This window comes from Falco biarmicus, chromosome 7, assembly GCF_023638135.1.
Source record: "Falco biarmicus isolate bFalBia1 chromosome 7, bFalBia1.pri, whole genome shotgun sequence".
In the NCBI taxonomy this organism is placed as follows: Eukaryota; Metazoa; Chordata; class Aves; order Falconiformes; family Falconidae; genus Falco; species Falco biarmicus.
This window is the reverse complement of record NC_079294.1, coordinates 28,224,199-28,246,848: the sequence shown is the minus strand read 5'-3', so window position 1 is coordinate 28,246,848 and position 22,650 is coordinate 28,224,199. Positions and strand designations below refer to the sequence as shown.

The following is a 22,650-nucleotide window of genomic DNA, read 5'->3' as shown; positions in this document are numbered from 1 at the left end:
TTACTTCTCTCCTCCCCAGTCTACCTTGCTTCTTCACTCTTTTTTAAGACCCCAACGCTCCACCTTGCCCAGTCCCTCCAGGAGCCCAAAGCCAAGGCCAACTGTCCATGTGCAGCACCAGGGAGCATCCATGTTCCCCCTGCACTAAAGCACTTAGCAGCTCCTCCAGGGTCATGAGAAGCTGGCAGAGAAGGTGCTTTTGCAGCAAGTCCCTCCAGCAGCCCTGTAAGAGACTGAAATGGGGCTGCAGCCAAACATCTCAAGCTCCCCTTCACTGTCATGCTCTCTGGAGCAGACAGCCATACTGGGCTGAAGTAGCATTTATTTGTCAATCCAGTAGATTACAAAACCACTGATAAGCCAGCTGGGAAGTGCTGATGTCACACCAGACCACACGAAAGGGAATTCCTGCCATGCATGTGGGTATCAGACCTCTGTCAGCAGTCCCCCGTCCCTCTCCACAGAGGTGCTATTTCACACTTCCCCAGGACAAGGGTGAGGGCTCTGTGGGACACAGCAGCACCACACCTTCAGCCTGAGACAGAGGAGCGTGCTGCACCCTGGGCATTAATCTTACACGCACTAGAGGAGCAGTGCGGTCTAGTGAGTAGGGCAAGAAACTCTTGCCCGCATCTCTAGTGGACTCCACCTTCAGTTGAGTGTCCCCCTGTGGATGTTTGTTTACAAGCCTCTTCCCTGCTCTGCACAACCTGACATTTCAAATACATGCACATCGATCACATTCTGGTTTCTTTAAAAGGGAAGGGCAAGTACCTGAGCGGTGTAAGTGCCCACGTGCAAAAATTGCACATATCCATCTACTTCTGCACAGGACAAAGTGTCTGCTGCCTGACAGGAATATACCCTAGTGAACATGGTCCTAGTCCTTTCAAACATGCAATATTGGATAGTAACCCCCAATCTTTGGAAGCAGTGAGGAAAAAAAATAAATGTATTCAGGTTTGTAAAGTGCTCTGAAACCACAAGATGGAAAGTATCACACGCAGGTGTACTGACAGTCAAAAATTTGAGTCAATGGCATTTTCAGTACCAATTTTCCCTTTCCATTATGGAAGAACAGTGCTGTCCGTCTAGGTAAAAACCATTCATTCCCTATTACTATTCCAGCCGATGTACCACTGTGATCAGAAGCAGAGAGCTCTAATACGTTTAGAGTCACTAATATAGCATTGTCTTCTGTGTGTACTTGTCCACATGAGAGATTTCAATCATCTTCTATTCAAGGAATATTAAGAAACAGAATATATCTCAGGTCATCTAAATCCTCCTCTCCAGTGGAGGATCAGGCCTCTCTCTCTCTTCCCCACCCCCCCCCCCCCCTTTGTTTATACCTAATCCAATTGAGTGTCTCAAGCAGCAGGAATATTCTCTCTCTCAGCAGATCGCAGAAAAGCCTGACAGAGAGCAGTCTTCTAGACTTTTTACCTGCATAAACAGTCTCTTGTTTTGTGGGGTTTTTTAGTGTGATTCCTTTGTATCTGACTAGAGCAAAAGCAGTAGCATGTGTGAAACGTGAATAAGGACAATAAAACCCAGGTACTTTCTCCAAGGCTGATGCAGAGGGACAGAGAGGGACAGCAGCACCATGGGATCCAACACTCCTTTAGCCCTATAGGTGAATTTTCAAAAGAGGAGTAGAGCCAGTAGACTACAGGTCATCTGGGCTTAACAGATTTTTAATATGAAAACAAAAATAAACAAAAGCTTAACATAGAATTTCTCCTGGTTAGTTGCCCTGGTCTTACACTCTCTTTAATCACCGCTGGTTGCTATCAGAGACAAGACCCTGGGTTAGACAAGGTCCAGCCCAATCTAGCTGCCCCTTCCACAACACTGCACTAAGATACATCCTTGGGGCTTTAGATTCTGGCTCCTGAGTTTGGTTTGATTTAAGGTGTCCAAGAGACTCTGCTAGAAATAAGCTCTTTTATTTTTATTTTAAATCCAATCCTCATCACAGCTTCCTCCCCACTTTAATGTTTGTTTGGCTTGGGGCCCCAATGGTGGTGTATTTTGCAAACGACTTTTTGTTTTTCCTCTGTGTATACTTCCACAATCTTACACATCCACTTCATCAAGCGTAAGTAACAAGAGTTTACCCTATATACTGACACAGAGATCAGGAGGAACACAAAGCATTCCCATTTATTTTATACAACATCACAAGTAACATCAAAACAGATGTAAAACAAGCAATTCCTCATTATATTTTACATTTACCACAACAAAATCTTTGTGCATTAAATACAACTGAAATGGAGCTGTGGAGCTGGCATTAGCTTGACAGATGCTGAGATGAGCTGCACCAGAAAGGATATCTCAGCCTGAAACAGTGCATGTTAAAAAGGCATCTGCTTATTGTTTGATATGTTTATTTATTTACATAGACAGCTTGCTGACACGATGAAACGCTGGGGAGGGTGGTGTAGGCTGGCATTTTTAACTCTTGGTAGGCATCCAGCGTGCAGTTTGCTATCCTTTGGTCATGTCACAAATTTCCATTTTGTTGCTGAGTGGTGGCAAAAGCAGAGAGCAGGGAAGGGAAGCAGGGTCCCCTCCACTGTGCAGACTTGGCTTCCCTCCAGAAGCCTGCCCTCAGCACACAAGGCAGTGCTTCCCAGTTCAGCCTCCACAAGCATGCTGCCCCCAGGGCTCACCCTCCAGCCGCTGGGGCCTCTGCGTGCCTTTGATATAGGCATGAGAAGAGTCCCTCAAAAGCAAGTCAAGCACAGATTCTTGTGCATAAAGAGATCTTCTTTAACAAGAAGGAAAATTAATTAAGTGGGTAAAATCCCACAGGTTGGAACAGCAGCTGAGGAATTATCTTTCTATCAGGTTGGTAATGAGGACTAAAAAACCTCACACAGACATTAACAGCTTTATATGGGCTCATTGGCATTCCAGATCAGATGCGAGGCTTGGCATTCCCAGGAGCAGCAGATGCAGCTCCAGTTACAGACCAGACTGGGCAAACCACAGTTTGCCCTGCTGAAAACCATTGCCACGATGCCTAAGAATGAAAGGCACATACCTGTCTAGCAGAATAACTTTCTCTCCACAGAAATTATGCCCAGGGAGATTGTAGGCCACAACACCCAGTGCCCCAGGTTGATCTGACACACCTCTGAAACCTGTGTTCAGACATATAAGGGTGGGGATGGAGACAGAGGTTTATTCAGCGTACTGTGGGGAACATGAACAGCCAGCACACGTCTGGGTGCACATCAAATGTCATGGTCAGGCACTGACCAAATCCACCTCCTTTACCCTACTGATTTCCCCACCAGCACTGCTGGCTGCTTGACTGTTAACACGCACAAGTGCTATTCAGTTCTAACAAAATAACGTAGATTCTTTCCTGTTCCCTGCAATGGAAAAACTACCCAATTTGTGGTCAATGACAAGAATGGCAAACAGCGATGCACTCATGGTAACCACTGCAAGAGGGGACTCGCTGCCACAAAGAAGCCACAGAGCCTACTAAGCATCACACCAAACTGTGCCAAGCTACTAAAAGCGACGTTTCAGAAATGCATTAACTTCACTTCCCTGGCTACCAAGACAAAAGAGTTTGCCCCTGCCAAAAAAAAAGAAGAAAAAAAGAAAAAAAAGAGAAAAAAAAAAAAAAAGAAAAACAAGTAAACTACTGTCCCCATTTCCAAAAACACACCCTTGGACATCTTCCTGCCTCTTGGTTGCTATTTGTATCACAAGAGTCCTATAAGCCCCTGCAAAACCAAGCTTTTTACTATGTGCAGCACAAAGGAGCCCCCTGCCCAAAGCACTTGCTGCCTGAACAGACAAAAAGCAGGGAAAGAAAGGAAATACTAATACTTCCCTTGTTATAGATGGAAAGTAGAAGTTAATGGTGTTAAAGGTCAAACAGAAAGCCAATGACAGAACTGAGAAGAGAACATCTTCAGTCTCAAGCCTGTTCCTTCAGTATGGAGATCACCGTTTCTTCCCTTCTTGTTCTTCTATCTTTCCTTGAGAGTTCTTTCTTTCACAGCTTGTAAAGTTCATCCCTAAAAGCAAAGTCCACAGCCTACTGGTGTGCTTTTCATTTTCAGGGGGAGGGAGCTTAGGGATTCTCAGCTGGCACTCAAAAACTGCCCCAAAGAGGCCAATTTCCCCCCTTAAATGAACAACAAATGCTGGCATATGCTGTTTCGTATCCTTTTTTATTATACTTAATCATGAGGCCTTCAGCTGAGCAACTCAGAACCACAGTAGTGCATGTGCTTCCGAAGTAGATGTGCCATGTATCACCTGTGTGTTACCAATCAACACAGATGATACCAGATGAGACAATTATTTTGCAATGACATTGAAATGAAAGATACTTCTTGCAAAGGCTTCACTAATTGCCCAGGTTTACCAAAGGCTAATAACAACAGAGTACTTTCCCACCATCTCTGCCTTTCATTAATCCAAATGTCCTCCATGCCCTAAATCTACTGGAAAAAGAAACCACTGGAACTTCCTGAGCAATAGGATTAAATTGCCTACTCCAAGGAAGCAGGATGCCTAACAGAAGCATTTGCATTATTAATAGGTATTTCAAATAATTTTACATCATCTTTTAACAAGCACCACTACTTCCTTAGTTTCTCTTGTGTTTGAAGAATCTGTGGTGCACAAACAACAGTTAGTCTAAGTGTTTTTTCAAGTTATTCTTTATTGTTTGACTCAAATAATGCTTTCTATCAGCTTGAACTGTTAATTTAGGTTTCCTGTTGCTGCTCTTTCCCCTTCCCTTGAATAAAGGGCTGGCTGATCCCTGGGGTACTGTGTCACAGCACCTGGGTTTTCACACTCAAGCTGTCATTCTATTAGCTCTGACAATCTGGCCATTGTGTATCCTATACCTTTCTAAGGCTCTCATCTGCCTCTCGTATCTCTTTCCCCAGATTCACCTGAGCAGACACATTGACACCTTTGGGCAGGATGTTCCCAGAATTACAGAGGCATCCAAGGGTGGAAAGAAAACAGACATCCAAGGCAGCCCACGCTGTATGGGCAACAAGGGTGTATGTCTGTTACTAGCAATTCAAACATCTGCCAGTAGTGAGCTTAGTCTGGAAAGGCTTTGATTCCCACCTAGGGAATTCAGTGTCATTTGCTTGCTCCACGAGAGTGCCATGGGCTTCCTCATACAGCATTAGATCCAAATATACTCTCATGCATTACAGATTTTAATGTATAATACATGTGTGTGTGATTCTGTCCTTCAAAAGGTTTCTCAGTGAAAAAGCTAGTATAGAGCAGAGCACTTCATGGAGTTGTATAGCTCTTCAATTCTCTTTTGGAATGCATCATTAGTTCTGCATAGCTGATATCTCTGCTTTATCTTCTCCAGATCCCTTTTCTTTAAACAAACTCCAGGTTCCCCCCATCCCCCCAAAAATGCTTCTTAAGACTTGATTGTTTTTCTTGAAAGACACAATAATTTTAAAGGGCTTAGCAGTAGTATTTCAAGAGGAAAAAGCACACAAAAACCAATAATCAAATGGTAAAGGCCAAGGAGAAAGCCGCAGCCAGTTATGGAAAAGGGCATGCAATGCTGTTCCATTATCCTCTTGAAATGAAGAGTAAAAGCTTGCAAAATTCCATCCCAGTGTCTGCAGACCTGCCTAAATCCTCCTGACCAAGCAACAAAGCTATTACATACCACATATCTTGGCATTTTCATCATGTTGCAAACATCCAGCACATGGCTCAAAGGTTTCAGCCCTTCAGACTAATGAATCTTGTGAGCAGCACATGAAATCAGATTGTTCAGTGCAAAGAGAAAAGGAAAGTTATTTTCCAAGATACAGAGGAAACCACCACCTCTCTCATGACCTCCTTTATTCTCCCTTGCCTATAGGCAAGTCAGGTATCCTTACCTATGTGCTACTGTGCCCTAAGTTCTGTCACTCAGTGCCCAACCTTCTGCTCCTCTTAACTGCTTTCTTCATAAAATTTGAGGTGGCCCTAGCTGTGCATAGGTGGAAATAGACCACAAATCAAGATATGATTTTTGCAAGTTACCAAACTTAACCTCTGAATAAAGGCTACCATAGAAGGGTACAGTGCAAATAAAATTCCTAAGTCAGTCAATTAAAGCAGCTTTAAAGATTATCAGTAAGAAAAATTTATTGGAACAAGCCAGCAATGACACATACCACACATGGAAGTACAGTTTAACTGACCTGGTTGGAAATTATGTTGTCATTGTGCCATAGGGTTGTTCACGGTAGGGAAGTGTAGTAAATGAAGAGCTGAGCCCTACAGAAATTATCTACTAGATTTTCACGTATGAAGAATCAGATGCCAGAATGTAAAAACTATTAACAACATAACCCTTGAAGGCCTCAAAAGGGTTTACTCTGTCTGCACTATAGAAACGCACCAATTCATCACAGAAAGCCAGTAACTGGAAGGGATGAAGAACATACAGAGTCAGCAAAACAGCAGCAGAAGATAAGGAAGAACTCCAAGTTAGCACAAGGCAAACAGATACATCCATTCTTTTATTCTCCCAGAAAATAAAAAAAAGAAAATTGTGATATTGTAAAAGCTATGCTTTTCTTTTTACATTCTACTCCTTGTATGTTTAAAAAAAACCAAACAAACAAACAAAACACCAAAAAAACCCCACACCACATAAACCAAAAAAATTCTGATCACAAATTCTTCAGGAGGAGCAAGTCTAATGTACTTTTTTCTGGAATGCAATGTCAAAAATGGTCAAAACTTTTCAATGGTCCAAAAGAAAAATGACTACCAGTAAATGTATCAGCAATTCCAACACATGACAGAAATGTAGAGGTGAGGTAATTTTTTCCTTAGCTAAGGGTCAGTTGTACAAGCACCTTAAAGCCATTTTGTACTGCGTGGCATTCAGCAAAATTATACTACATCAGAATGGACTGACTAGGGAGAAGTCAGCTATTTACTTCTAGCTGGTGTTTTCTCATGATGGTGCTTTTGAGGACTCATACCAGCTTTCATTACTAGGGCACATGCCCCATTTATTCGCAAACTTTTTTCATCAGCTGCTTTTCCCCCAGTCCATCACACTGGCTTTCTCTTTTACCCTCTCATTCAACAGCTTTCAACAACTAGCAATTGAAAGCAAAGTAGCGTAATGGAAGCTGCAAGTATGGAGCTGGTCAGGCAGTTTAGTTCAAGGACTATTGTTGTTATTACAGGGCACAGGCAGAACAAAATCCTCTGCAGGTTCTGCAACAATGCTGAATGAACCAAGCTCCCAAAGAATGTCCCAGAACTGGAGAAATGGGATGCCACCCCTCTGAAAGCCACAGAAAGCTAGCTCTTCAGCTCACTGTCATAGTGTGCCAGCAAAGGAACATTGCTTCCTTGTTTTTCCAGTTATTAATACAGTTATTAAAATGTGAGGAAAAAGTTTTCTGTTGTAAAAACACAGTATTGTCAGAGAATACCCTTTTGGAGGACTCCGCTAAGCAATTAGTGAAGGAGCACTTCTGAGCCTGCTGAACACAAGAGGAGGAGAGACAGCCGATGGAAACAGCAATTCCATTGAAACAGAGAACAAAACTGTCTGCAACAGAGGCACAACCAGACCCCAAACAGATGGATAGGGAGAAGCTTCGCTGGGAAGGACAAAGCTTTCAGAAGTGATCAGTGGTTTGGGAACGCATCTACACAAGTGTATCAAGTTCAGTATCCAAGAGTCCTCAGGTGAGAAATGCTTCACTGGTTTTGGAAATCTGGCCATTTGGAAGTGTTTCAAGTGAAGCAAAAAAATCTAACCCATTCCCAAAACTTTTTGATTACATTGAAACAAATGGCGAGACTTCTGCCTTGCTCATTATCCCACAATTTTAAAAGTGTTTCCAAAATACTGGACATGCTGACATTACTATGTTGCTTTCAGAGCTTGGTCATGTAATAGGCTGTGGAAGCCAAAATGCAACTTTTTATTCAGCCTGTGCAATAGAGAGGACTCCTGACTCCTAGGTGTCCTCCTGACGATGGGACTGCAAATACTCTTTGCCACTGCATGGGCTACTGCTTCCAGCCAAGACCGTGCACGTGCATTCAGCTTTTCTACTACACAGCTGCCTGCAAAGGCATGTCTTGAAAATGGACTTGGCCTTACCTTTCACCTGACCTTACCCATGCTTCCCAACCCCCTGGCTTCAGGGTTGGGTTTTTTTTCCAGCATTTCAATAAAGGGCACATCTGCACTTCAGCATTTTGCACCAGACTGGAAATAGTGAGATTGAGAGACAGGGAAAAAGACAAAACCAATGCTATTTGTAAAAGTGTTTTACTAAGACAGGGCGTGAACTAAAAATAGTCTATTGGCCTTACTATCAACCACAGGAGCCTTTACTAGCACTTTGATTTTTACTGCACCATTCCACATGAGCCTAAAGGAGACTCATTCCAGCTAATTAGGCAGGGATTGCAGTCAGGAAACCCTGACAAGGAAACTATCAACTGCACAAAAACTCTGCTGCATTATTTGTTTTGGACTCTTGGGCACAAAAAAAGGCTCCCAGCACAGTTACAACGTAGCTGCTAAGAGAGAATTACCTGCTCTGGACAGCTGTATTCCATTTTGGATGGAGTTAGGTGTTTAAAGGCCCTCAGAAAGCTGCTCCTAGATGCGATAAGCTGGAGAGAGCTCCTCCAAAGGGAAACCTTTGCTCCCTTTGACTCACCTTGTGAAAGTTGCTGCTTATAATCCATGATTAGTCAGCTCTAATGTCTGGCTACCAGTTAGCAAGATACAGCAGCCTGCAGACAGATCAAGCTAGGACCATGAATAAATAATTCCCACCAGCTGAAAAACATTTTCCAGCACATGGGAACGTGAGTCCAGCAACTGGGAGAAAGGACAAAGCCTTAGGAGGCTGTGAAACAGCTGCTTTGCATTGATGGTGCAATCAAGTAGTACTGATTGGTTTCAGCCTTTGAGAGGTTTTCCAACACTTACAACAGCTCCAGTCCATCCAGGGAAAGCATCAGACACCTCTTCTGAGATAGAAGCAACAGTCTCAAAACAGTAATGACAGAGACATGTAGCATGCATGTCCCTCACTGAAGTACACCTCAGAGTGAATTTGCCAGAGCTTCGAAAATACATGTCGCTAAAGCATTCAGCCCACCCTATCTCCTAGCTATGACATAAGCCAGCTGCATTTAAATGAAAGGCAGGTGAGGTAGACAAACTGAGGTTCAGGCACCAGCTGCCAACCCAGATGGAAGTGGTCAGAGCAACGTTACAGCACAACTGCCTAAGAGCAGAGGCATCCTTCCCCCTTGGGCTTAGCCTCAGGAGCAAGAGAGGTGGAGAAAGCATTTGGCTCACCATGAGCTTCTTCTCCATGCTGTCCTGCTCCTACCCAGGGCCAAGGGAGTCAGGACTCCTCCAGCTGTCCTGTCCCTGCAGCTCACACTCCTGTACCAGGAGTTAACTGGCAATGAAGAATGTCAAACAAAATAATCAGTATAATCTCATCACCAAGCTCTTAAACTGCCAACCAGCCAGACAAGAACAGGCACAAGATGCAAGAGTATCTCCCTGTGCCTAGATAATGCTCAACAGGGTCCTTCTCCATGTGCGGCTGTTTCCAGAGCACTGCAACCAGAAAATCCAAGCCAGACAAGTAGCTCTTCAAGGCAGACATTAAACATTCATTTGTAATAAACACCCTCCCAGGCCCCAGGGACCAGTGAGAGGTGTAGGGAAGCACAGCAAACAAAATCCAGAGAGGCCAGACTCACAACGCCTTGCACTGTGGTTACTTGAATATGTGAAGAAAAAATATATTAAAAAAAAAAAAAAGAAAAAAGAAGTAGTGTTTTCAAAATGGTCCTTGTGCTAAGAAAAATTTAAAAGAAATTTTATATTTTGGATACTTCAGTTCTTCAAGGGCAGTTAGTTTTCCCTTCTCTCTGAACAGCAAGAGAGCATGCTTCTCACTGTTATTTTAGAAATGTATAAAAGAATTTCAAACATGCTCTCTGCATTGCTTTGCAATGCAGTTCTTGGACAGAAATGTCTCCACACTTGCAATCTTTTAATCTTCAGTCTTTAGAGTGAGTGTGTGTGTGTGGGGGGGGGGGGGAAGAGGCAGTTGGGGAGGGCAAGGAAGAAAGGGATCTGTGAGACCACAGAACAAACATTGGGACTTGGGAGAGCAGCCAGCTATTGCTCATTTAATAGCTTTGGCTTGTCCAGTCAGAGCATTGGATTTTACTTATCTGTTGATTTTATAGACATGGCACTGTGGTTTTAAACAGAGCTGTTGGGTTCTAGGAACATTTAACTAATGTTAAATGTTAGAAACCTTTTCAGATCAGATGGAAAGACACACATAAGGCAGGGGGCAGCCAGTGCTGAGGATGCAGGTGACTACATGCAGTTTCCACAGGAAATGCTTATAACTGTTAACAATACATATGTGGATTCATATAATTGCTTAATTTCACTTAGGGGCAAAAAGTATTATAAAGATTAAAATATTAATATCATAGAAAGATGGGCAAACATCATCAAAATAATAAAAATGCAGCTGAGTGCACAGCTGAAGCTTTATAGCAAATTTGTTCATTTATGGTAATGTCCACTGTGTATTAGTATTTCCATAAATACTTTTGTAAATAAGATTACCAGCAGAAACTGAAACAATCCTTTTAAAACAAATGGTAAAGAATGGCTGCAGAATAAGAATTTTGTAACTCAATGCAAATATTTGTGCAAGAAGCTAGATCCTATGAAATACGAGGAGCAGAAATACTACTGTGTGACCTATATGTCAAAATACAAACTAAATTGTGCAGCTGGAAGCTGAGCACTTGAATAACAGCCACTGAATACTAAAAAGGAATTGCTTGTAAACAACCGGCAAACCAAGAAACAACCTACGAAAAATTCCAAATAACTCATGCAATTGAGAAGAGTCAATAAGCTATTTGTAGACAATTTGTCAACAGAAGAACTTACATAGAAAATTATATTTTCAAATTGCTACAAATTATCATGTAGCTATCACAAAAACATGTATGATTCATCATGAAGAGACATAAGTAAGTATTCCGGGGGTTGAAAAGGCATTTTCTTTCTTGTATTACACCGCGTAACTGATCAGGTGTATTAGGATAATATTTTTAGTTATAATTCTGCTTATCCCCAAGGCATAACCATTAATGAGTGATGGAGGCAAGATGATTGAACCTGATGGCTAAGTAGTCTGATTCGCTCTCACAAAGTCTGAGCAAAATCTGACGTCAATGACTCCGTACTTGAATGCACTAATGCCATTATTCAATCTCATTCCCACAGATGGTCATAGCAGATAATAATTTAATTCTCTTGATTTGCAGAAGAGCAGTGACACCTTCAATTCAATGCAGCATAATCCTCTTCAATTCTTTAAAAATGTAAAGCACCTGATTTGCTACTATTGTCCAACTGAAAAATAAATAAATAGATAGATAGTTAGATAAATAAAAGCCTTCCTAGAGCTGGATTTTCCAATAAACCCTAAGGGCTTTCCAAGAACTGCAGGGCAGGGATCCCAAGCTTGACATGACAGTTGGAAAAGTAAGATTGGTGACCTGTCTACACTTGTAAGTCAATTTTTTGTTGGATTTACCGCAGTACTACATGGAGAAGCAGCAAGCAGCTGCCAAGAAGTCTCAGTCCCCCAGGTTCACACCAGCCGTTCCTGATGGAAACTTTGTGAGCCTTCCAGTTCATGATGAAAACAACAGGTTATGGGACACAAGGAAAGCTGTCCCTGTTCAACTGTGATGAGATCTACTCCAGCAGCAACAGGAAACACATTTTTAGAAGGGTCTTATTCTGGAGGAGAGAATTCCCAGAGCCACAGGTCTTGTAAAAGCATTAGGTTTCCTTGACCTCAGTAATAGAATGGTAGGAGCCAACATTGCTGCAGAGATTTTGCAAGATTTAACAATTTCATGGTTCTACTTCTGTCATCAATTTTGAGTTTCATTTGCTTTATCAGTTCTTCTATTGGCATATCAATGTAGAATGGTGAGCGATATCCTTTGTGTCACACAGGAACCTTTATTCCTTTCCTACTGACCTGAGATTAGAGCACTGCAGTAGATGATCTGGGAGGTGCTAGCCACATTGACTAAACACCCAAGTTTGTCAAATCACAGAAACCAGAGCAGCAGAAGGGGGAGAACAGCCTCCCTCCCAAGCAATTTGAGGGTTCTCTTACTCTTCATTGGGTCACGTATCTTCATTCATTTGAGGTTCTGCCACCTGCCTCTCCTAAAAGGTTTACAGCTCCCTGCTTGTTGCACTTCAGCAGTACAACATCTCATCTCCACAGCCTTCCATAAATTACACATTTGGGGAAATGTTAACAAGCAAGAGACTTAACATACTTCCTGTATATTTTACAGATGGTCTCAAACACTTGTACTGTTTTCTTCAGATCAGGTACAAGAACAGATGAAGAACTTGCCCTCAGGTGTATCTTCTCCCAAAAAGCCATAGGGCAACCTAAGCAGATGGTTACTTTTTTTGCTAAATACTGCTTTTCCCTTAATTGTACCTCCCCTTGGCTTGCATGAGATTCACTGGCAGTACACGCTGTAACAAGGGTAGATTACAACTGGCATTAGCACATCACTGTGGTATAATGAAGCATTCACACAAGACTAATGCCTTTGAAATTGAGAGAGAGAGAGAAGGTAATTGAAAAGGACAGGAGACTGGTCACAAATATACTACGTGTTAAGCATGGAGTCCAACAATTTGGAAGTGGCTCTGGCACGGTTGTCTAGTCAAGATTAATCACATTTCTGCCAGCACTCAGCCATGCTTCTGTGATGTCCCTTCCCTGGACACTCTGTTCTCCTGTTTGGGTCACCAGTCAAAGGAAGTCTTAAGACAACAAGCACCTCCTCTGGGGCTTTATTTAAACAAACAGAGAGCTCCTCCTGAAGAAATGCCAGTGTCATAATGACATACAAACCATTTTTCAACATTTCAAAACATGTTTAAGGGGAAGAGATGCTGTCAGGCTGAAAAGCTCAGCCAGCTGGCTATTAGGAACCAGACAGACATCTGGGGGTGACTGACTTTAACTGTTTTTCTTCATATTTCTTGCCCTGCTTTCCTCTCAGGTTAAAGTTGCAGTGTGACTGTCTCACATGCCCCAGCTGCAGAGGCTGGGCAGAGTCTGCCCGGGACACCTTGGGGCTCTCCCAGCTCAGGCAGGGGGTCTGCCAAGGAAGCCCCCAGCCTCGTCCTCCTAATACATTGAGGAACTTTGCTGTCATGAGGATACTGAGCCAACACATCACAGTTTTTGGGCCTCACAGGAACTGTAATATCACTAGGAAAAACAAGCCGTTAAAACTTGTTTCTCCAAAGAGTTTTACAATGGTCACTTGACTCTGTCCTAAAGAGATAACTTTATTACCTCTTCTCTCACTAACATACCCTAACCTGTCCCAGCTTCACATTTTCTCCAACAGATGGTCTAAGTGATTAACATTCCTTGAGTTTAGTAAAGTGTTCTCAACATATATTTATGTAGTTTTGAAGGCTGATCCTTGTATTTCAGACATGCGAAACCACATTTGCATGTCTAAAAGATTACACACACACCCCAACAATATCAATAAGTCTAATAAAATACTTTCCCTGTCAGCCTTGCCCAAGAAATTGTACTTCAGTAGAGCTCTTCCTACTGATTCTGCTTATACGACTCTTTGCTGACCTGTGTTTGTACTTCAGCTGATAAAGGATGAAACACTAAAAGCAACAGCTTTCCCCTTGCATACAAAGGCATTTGCTTGCTGTAGCGTTTGTATTTGCTACCAGTACAGGCAGGATCGTGCCTTTTCTTAGACCAAGTGCTTAGGGAGGAAGAGATCAGTAGAGCTTACACTCACAAGCAAGAGACCTTGCTTTTAAGTCCTTTGTACAGTATTTATAAAGTATCAATGGAAGCAGTAGGTGGCAGCTGGTTAACATCCTGTAACACCATTGCAGAATGATTTTGACCAGAAGTCAATGAGAACCTCATAATTAATTGAGGTTGCAGGAGGAATGCAGGCAGACTGACTAATTACCTCAGATACTCTGGCTAAGGCACTTGCTGTGGCAACACATGTTGAGGGATCTCTAGTGCTCATAAGCAGTCATGATCTCTGTTTTGTGTCTCCACTAAAGAAGCATTTCTAAATACCTAACACAGCCCCCTCAGCCAGAGCCCTCACTCTGTGTTGTATTGCAACAGCCATAGTTTTCCTTTCCCTCGCACAACACAGCCCTGCTCCCGTCTGCCATCTGCTCCTGACAACCACAAGATTCCTGTTAGTACTGACCAGCAAGAGAAACGAAACGTGAATACTGAGGTCAGCATAAAATATTATCAGACCTGCCACCCCCCAACCCCTCCAAGCCAGACATTTACTTGAATACAATCAGAAAATCATTCTTACACTTAGAACCTTGTGAGGTTCAGCAAAGCAAGCACGGGGCAAGTTGAGTGGTCATATAAGAAAAGAAAGAAAAAAAAAAAAAAAATCACATCTCTTCACAGGCCTAGTGGAAGGAAAAAAAAAATAGAATAACTTTAAAATAACTTTCATACAGCATTGGCCAAAATGCCTACTAAGGGTACTTACACAATAAATCAGCTTCTGACTTCTGCTTAACCTTGTGACCTTTTAAGTCCATAAGTGGAAATTTTCTTGGTTAGAAAAAAAGTATAAGGCGGGATCAAGTTAAAAAGTTCACAAGGCAAATATGCAAGGGGCTTAACAACTACCAGCCTCATTTCCCTAGATTAATCTTCCGTGCAAATGTGAAGATGCTAATGATTTATTTCTCAGCCCTCTGTATCAACTCCCTCTTGGTCTCTTTAAGACAGAAAAATGAATAATAATAATAATAAATGTATGTGCTCCTTTCATTAACAACTCTGAGCTCTGATTTCCGACTTCGTATTAAAACATCAAAAACAAGCTCCCCAAACCCCATCGCCCCAGGTGATCAATGCTTCTTTACCACTTAAGATCTAAAGAGGCACCTAATACATTTATTAAGTTAGTCACCAGCACAAACTCTTTTCAAAATGCAATAATGCCCTCCACGTGACACTTGGCTCCCCAGTAGGTCCTTTTGCAGTCAAGTTAATAACCTTCATATTACATAGGTAAAAGAAGACTGACAGGGAAGATGTTGAATCTAAGTTTATAGGATGGTACCTCTTCCCTGTGTCTGTGTTTGTTTCCAGGCCCTGCTGGCCTCTGCCTAGGACTTGACAAATAAATGCCATTTGGTGCTGCTGGCAAGTGCTTCTGTATTGAGCATTTGAGATCAAAAAGCGTCTTCTCATTTCCTCACACTGTAATTCTAGTGGTCTAGTCTCACTTTGATTTGTCTTCCTAGTCCAGAAGAAACAGTAGCAAACAAGCAAAAACAATTTGTTTCCCTTAAGAAATTCAGCCCTCAAAAATGTATTTCGAAGTACTGCATTTTCTCCATATTGCCTTTAGAACAAAATACCATATTTTCAAGCTTCAACAGGCACCCAAACTCCTCTAAACTTATAAAATCCTCAACACAAGATAGAAGAGTAAGCTCTAAATAGGAGCTTGGATTCTTAACAAAAGGTAGGTGGTTTCTCTCTCCTGTGGTTCCTTCCTGAAAACAGCACCTAACAGCTCTGCAAGCACAGCTTGTTCTGCCCAAGCCAGGATACCCTCAGAGCAGCAGCTTCCCCCATGAACCAAAGCAGCAAAACCTCTCGTGAGGTATCAGCAAGGCAGGGAGTAGAAACCAGCACCTCACTCCCCCAAGCAAGGCTAAGTGACCCAGGTCAGTCTCCCGGCGAAGCATCGCCATCACCTCTTTGACACTTGCTTTCCTCAGCGCTGCTCTGCAGAGAGAGGCTCCTGCGCTGGTAACCTGCAACAGCCAGGTGCAGGCAAGAGCAACGGGGCTCATTCAGCACGGCACAGAGACAACAGGAGGTGGCTGGGGAGGAAAAGAAATACGGGAAAACAGAAAAAGGCAGCAGATCCTAAAATTCTGAAGTGCTTTAGCCTAATGAGAGGAGCATTTTACAAATAGCAGTGATGAACCTGGTCAGAATCATAAACATGTGAAAGGAAAACATGCTGCCAGAAACCACCTGCCACCACATGTACAGTTACAAATCTCTCCTCCCCAAAGGAAACAGGGGCCTTATATTTCAGGGATTCAACAGTGTTTCCAAAATGAAACACAGCTGATAATAAACAAAACTCCAGATACCCATGAAATGCAGAGCTGTTCAGTGATACAGTCAGACTTCCAGCTCTCTACTTCATAGTAGCCACCAAGGACAAATCTTTGCTTTCGGTAAGGAACAGACTGCAAAAGCAGGCAGGGTATAATTTCTGTTGGGTGCTGTCAAGAGTTCTGAGCTGGATTAGGCAGAATCCCTAATCCTTTTCCTCCATCCACTCCTGTCAGGTCCTGGACTGCCGCACATACAGTTTTAAGGAAGTCTAAAATGAGATGTAACTGAGAGGTGGTATTACTACTGCCTTTACCCTGATCACCTCCTCAGGTGACAGGCTGCAGATTCACTGCCATCTCCGAGATGGACCAGGCATGCACTGCTGTCTGACACAGGCACAACAGAAGGACTTTGATGGGCTGGGAAAAATCCAGGCACACTTCAATAGGGAACAAGGCATGGCAAGTTCCCTTCATTTTCTGATTTTCAGACACTGAAGAGAGTAAAAATCCTGTCACACTTCATCCTCTTCAAAACAAAGCAAGTTGGAAGGAGAAGGAGAGGTTATTTGCTTGTTTTAGTGATATTTTTTTCCCCAAAACAAAAGCCTAATGTGCTTTCTAGCCAAAAGTTCTTCTCAGATTAAAAAAAAATAACAAACCCAAAACATTAGAGCTCAGGTTTTAAATACCGACTTCATAGAATTTCCACAGAAAAGAGCATACCTTCCTAGACCTCAAAATAATTGTGAACAAAAAAAGACTATGGCATTTAGGCGAAACGTCACTGGCTCAAAGTGAGCTGATTAATCACGAGCGAGCGCTACTGAACCCAGGCTGGCTGGTGAGCCCTGGCTTCCCCCAGCTCAGATGCTAACTGCAGTCACTCATCATTATTCACCACTGGCTCAGCACAGACAATACACACACTTTGCCCTGTAAAAAAGCAAAGGAAGGCACTCTTCCAGCCTCAGTGGATTTATATTCTAAGGCCATCAATCTCAAACCGACAATTGGTACACGTAGCAATCAGCAGATGGATCACTGTGAAAGCACTACATCTTTTTTACCTTTCTTATACTGAAGAGAACACGGCTATATTTGGTGACTCTTTTCTGGAAACAAAGCTGGTCAAAACATTTTTAATTCAAACTTTCTCAACCACAATGAAAGAGGGGGGAAAAGAAAAAAAAAAAAGAGAGAACACTCCATGGTAATCTCTCCTGGTTTTTAAATCACTCTACTTGAAAAGCAGCTTTGAAGAAGATGGTGTTCAAAGAATATTTGGGGCTAAAAGAACACAGCTTATAAGGAACCAGCAGAGCTTGAAGTACCCAGATTCTCCCTTGGTAAGGAGGTGCTGGTTTTAATGTGATTGCCCCAAAAGCAGAGATAGGAACCCCTCTGCAGGGCTGCCACCAGGCACTCCAAACTTTGGAGATCTAGTTGCAAATGTATCTTAATTTACTAGGATAATCAGGTAATTGAAAAGGAACTTTGCACTGACAGACAGGGGAGCGGCTTTCTGTCAGGTAGCTCAGCCTGCATCATGCAATATAGCAGCCTCATATCCAATTGATAGCCACCTGCTAGATATCAGTCCTGTATGGCAGCTAGCTATTGCAGTGGCTTGCTCCACCGTGCCAACCACACTAGTGCCAATCCATCCTGCAAAAGCAAACTTCATGCTTCTCGGCCACAGATGATGATGAACGAAAGCCTTTGTCTGAGACCATAGATAGGAATGAACAGACCTGGTTTTTTTTCCAAGCTGTTAGTTCCATAATAATGTGTCACACCCACTGCACACCAGAATGAAAGCAGCGGGGGAATCTATCCCCCAGGATAGTGCTCTAAGCATTACTGGAAGGAAGCCTGCCTCAATTCCCACTGAAGGGAGCTGGAGGAAGCAGAGATTCATCCATACATGCAGCCACAGCAGCTAACTATGTTACTACTATTTTTTCCAAAGCTTCCCTGGGTCTGACTGTCAAATTTGCCCTCTGTGCATGTAACTTTTGGATGTCCAGGCCACAGCTACAAACATCCATCAATACTAGTGCTGGTAGAACACAACCAACCTCTGTTGCTCCTGAACACAAAGTCTTTCTACTCCAGGTCTTTCTCCCATACTCTGAAATCATCATTCAGGTAACATGGCTGTAAACCCCATGTATTTTAATTCCTCAGTTTCTAAGGCATGCTATCTAATGCCTTTATTTCATTGAGAAGAGAGCAGAAAGGGATAGAAGAAGGATAACTAAAAGAAAAGCATCCTGCAGTGCAAGGAGATTTCTATCACTCCTTGGTCTTTGTTCAGATACCTAGTATGAAGGAGAGTCCAGATCAAAGAAAAGGGAGAGACATAATTCTGAATTAAGTCCACTGGGAAGCCTGGAGTTTTTACTCTCTTGTAAAACACTGGGTTTACTCAGGAGACAGTTCCTCCTTTCATCTCTTTCATCCCATGTGTTGCCACGGGGTTTGAGAGACTGACTGCCTGACCCCTTCTGCAGTTTTATGCCACTTCACCCCAGCCAGCTTCAGTAGGACCAAGTTGAGTTTGGTGCCTCCCCTCCTAGTACAAGCATAGCGGATACTGTCCGGCATTCAAGGAGTGCCTCCAGGGAGGCTGGGGAGACTGGCTGTTATCCCCATCAGCATCTTCTGGAAGACAAGTCCGACCCTCCGAGCCTCTGGGTAGCCAGCTGTAGTGAGCAGCCATATCAACACAGCACAGCACTGGTCTGGCCTCCAGCCAGCAGGACTTGCCAATTTAAACAGGTAAAGTGAGACACAGCCCAGCCCTGGCATGTTCTGCAGGGACAACCAGCTTCCAAGGAGGAGTTCAGCAGCAGCTGAGCATGGCATGCTCCGCAGAGCATAGCAAGGGGGTAGCCGAGCAGGTACACACTGGTTCCCCTACTTCTGCCCTCCTCAAGGCAGCAAAAGAAGAGACTTTGGGGCCTGTGCCCCTTGCGTACGTCCCTCCACAGAGGAAACACCTCGGGCTCTGCCTGAGCCCAGCTGCAGCATGAGCCAGAGGCAGTCACCAGCAGAGCCATCAGCCCAGCACAGAGCTGAATTTAAAGGCTAGAGGCCTTAAACATAAGATCTAAAAGATGATATTTATATTCAAATTGTAATTTAAGGTGTACATGTGGGGACAGCATACACACACAGTCACCAGACCGCCAAGTGCTACATGGAAAGCTGGAGATGATAGGAGGGAAGGGCCAAGCATCCTGCCGGGGTCTTCATGCCCCAGCTCCAATGCAGAGTCCCATTGTGAACAACAGATCTCAGGGGAAACACATCTGAGGAAACATCCCCTTTGAAAAATCAAATAAATAAATAAATAAGCCCTTCCCTTTCTGAACAGACTGAAGTATACAAACAGTTAAAGTCCCAGCTGCCAGCATAGCAGGCTAGTCACTTATGGATCATCATGCCCAGCGCAAGAGAAGGTACTCTCTAAAGGTCCCTGCTCCACATGTGCACTGAGGATGAGTCTCCTTTCCATCTAAGGGTAACAAAAAAAAATCCTCTCACTCCTGAGCTGTGCCAAGCACACTGGAAGTCAGGGTGGCAAATAACAGCATTATGCATCAGAAAATGAATTATGTAAAATTATGCATGCGGACACACAGGGCGGGGGAATCAAACTTCTCTCAGTTGTGGCAGACATTAGCTCTTCAGTGTGTGCCTGCAGACTCCCTGATATCCCCAAAGGAAGGGAAGTGCAAGGCCAGAAAATATCTCCCCCTGCCCTCCTTTTAATGAAAATTTCTCACAGCAAAGATAGCCTTAAATGAGCATATGATACAGAATATAGGCTGGATTTTCTGCTTACTTCACTCTCACAGCCCTGTGACTCTATTTGCTTTGGTGGTGTCACTCGTGGTTTATGAAGGAGGGAAAAATCAGGTCCCTGGTGTGCAACTCCAGCACCACACTGTAAGTGTTTTCTTGTAAAGTGGCTCAGTCATACTCTCAGAAAATAACTAGAGCCAAGAGTGATTTTATGAGCTTAGAGGAAAGTGTCTTAAGCAAGACACCACAGCATAGGTTGTGAAAGGCACGAAACAGCATATATACCCTTTGCCCTAGGCTTGTAGCAATCTCTGACTGCCGACATCTGTTAATTTTAGCAGACTTCCTAACTCTGTTTTTAAAACAGCAAAATTAAAGTCCTTACAACAGATAAGACTGAGTAAATGCACACACCATCCTGACAAGAAATCCTACTTTCCATGCCCATTAAACCTGAAACCTTTTCCAATCTTCTCTAGCAGCTGCAAGCATCCTTCTGAAAGTTTCTGGGATGCCGTAACAGGAACCTCTAAGGATGCCTGTCTCTCTCCTTGCAGAAGGAAAGATAGAGATTAGATTTGTCGAATGGGGATAAGAAGTTAACAGGGCCGATAAGGTTAGACATGCCAAGCAATTCAGCAAACAATTGTGCAAAGAACGATTAGATCTAGGCTAACTAAGTATGATAAATGCTGACTTTAACCCAATTACTTACAGTGATTTTAGAGGTCTGGGAAGAGCTGACACTACAGCATGGTAATCAATGAATGTGCATGAAACTGGGCAGGCTTCCTTCCCCACCCCACCTCCCAAATAAATAGAAGTCCAAGTTTAACTGATCTTGGGAAAAGAAAGTTCTCTGAATTTTTCTAAATTTAAAAACTTTGTCCTGGCTCTAGCCAGGTCTTAGCAGCAGGGAAATCAAGATAAGATCCCAACATTTTTTGTTTCTATTTCAGAAAATTAGCTTTCCTTAAAACTTTCATGGTCCTATGCAAGTTTGAAGACAATGGAGACATATGCTCAGTATCTGCTCTTTCTGAAGAAGCCTTTTCCCCCCACAAATAACATCATCTGGAATAGTCGAAAGAAAATATTTGTCTTGCAGAAGTGCTCCATTCCTTTTCCTCTGGCCTACGAGCCAAATACCCTGAGGTCATTATCTACCCAAGCTGGTGTCTCCCCACTTTCTGTGGCTCTGCACCATCACTTTTTAAGAGTGAAAAATAACACCAGAGGACAACCAAGGTCTGTGATTCACCTAAGTCACACAGGCATAATGCAAAGATCAAGGGGTTTGTGAAGACGATTTTCATCAGATTTATAAAACTCTTGATCAGAAAAATAACCCTGTCTCTTAGCTGCACACCACCACATGACATTTAATAATAGCAAAGACAACAACTGTAGGTTAGGTCAGAGAGTTTCTTAGTCAACTTGGCTTTGATGTACATGGCTTCAATAATAAACTCATTTGCTGTTCATGTTTTCAGGCTGAGGCCTTATCCAGAAGGAATACTGGCTCCTCTTTCTGTTTTTTTTCCAAAGCATCTTTCATTTATGTCAAGAAACACATTGACCTACGGATTTTTTTCATTGAATTTGATTTGTGGTCCTGGGGTGTCATAGCACCAAAATATTTCTTTGGCATTTTTTTAAAGAGCATACATACATTCACACATGCTTCAACAAACAGGTTTTGAACAGGGAAGTTTTGTGGGAAATTGCCTGAAGAGGTTTAAATAAATTAATGCTATTTTATTACCCAGATTTGTAGAACACAAATACAGCTCCCAGTCATTTTTTCTTTTTCAAAAAATTCTGTACACTAGGAAAAGCCTTGAAGTTACTCAAACTGGAAAACTCCAGGCCCAAGGGTTATTTTGTAGAAAACACTATGAAAACATTTTTTATTGCAAGCATTCACAGTTACAGTGTTCTTTCATTAAGCTGGAGGTCCAAACAGAGCTGAACGTAAACAGGATGCACCAGCATGGTCTGTGCTGAACCAGCAAATTAAATACAAAGACAAATGAAAGAATTTTGCTTCAAGATTGTGCACTCCCTTACAACACCAGAACCATGGTGTCTTATGTGTATTTTCTCCCTGCAATGCTTTTACGAACCAGGAAAAGTCTAGATGCTACAGAGAGCTGGAGTGCTCAGAGGCACCTGCCTGCCCAGAAACCCATGCACTTCTACTCATGCTGGACTCTGCAGGGCACATCCAAGCTGCACACACTTGGTCCCTGTGTTACCAGGGTCATGCCTGCCAACAGTCCCACTAACAAGCCACTCAAAGGCAGCTCCTCATTAGTAGCAGCACATCTCCGGTTTTAAGTCTAAATGACTTCCAGGCTAAGCTAGTATGCAACTGTAGTAGCAAGCAAAATTCCTCCAAATCAGCTGTGATAGACCCTGGGTAAGCTCTGTGCTCCTTGGTGCTCGCAGACACGCCGACTCAACTCAGGATCACCAACACAGGTAAGGAGAGTTTAAGAACCTAATCACTCGTGGTTTTTCCTAAAGAGTTTAAGGAAGTTTGACTGGTAAGCAGG

The 22,650-nt window shown here is 42.9% G+C and overlaps 1 protein-coding gene across 11 annotated transcripts in view; it reads right to left on the bottom strand.

The window, feature by feature from the left end:
* TSPAN18 (tetraspanin 18) overlaps nucleotides 1-22,650 on the bottom strand; it is a 133,780-nt gene that overhangs the window by 61,846 nt on the left and 49,284 nt on the right. The window lies entirely within an intron of this gene.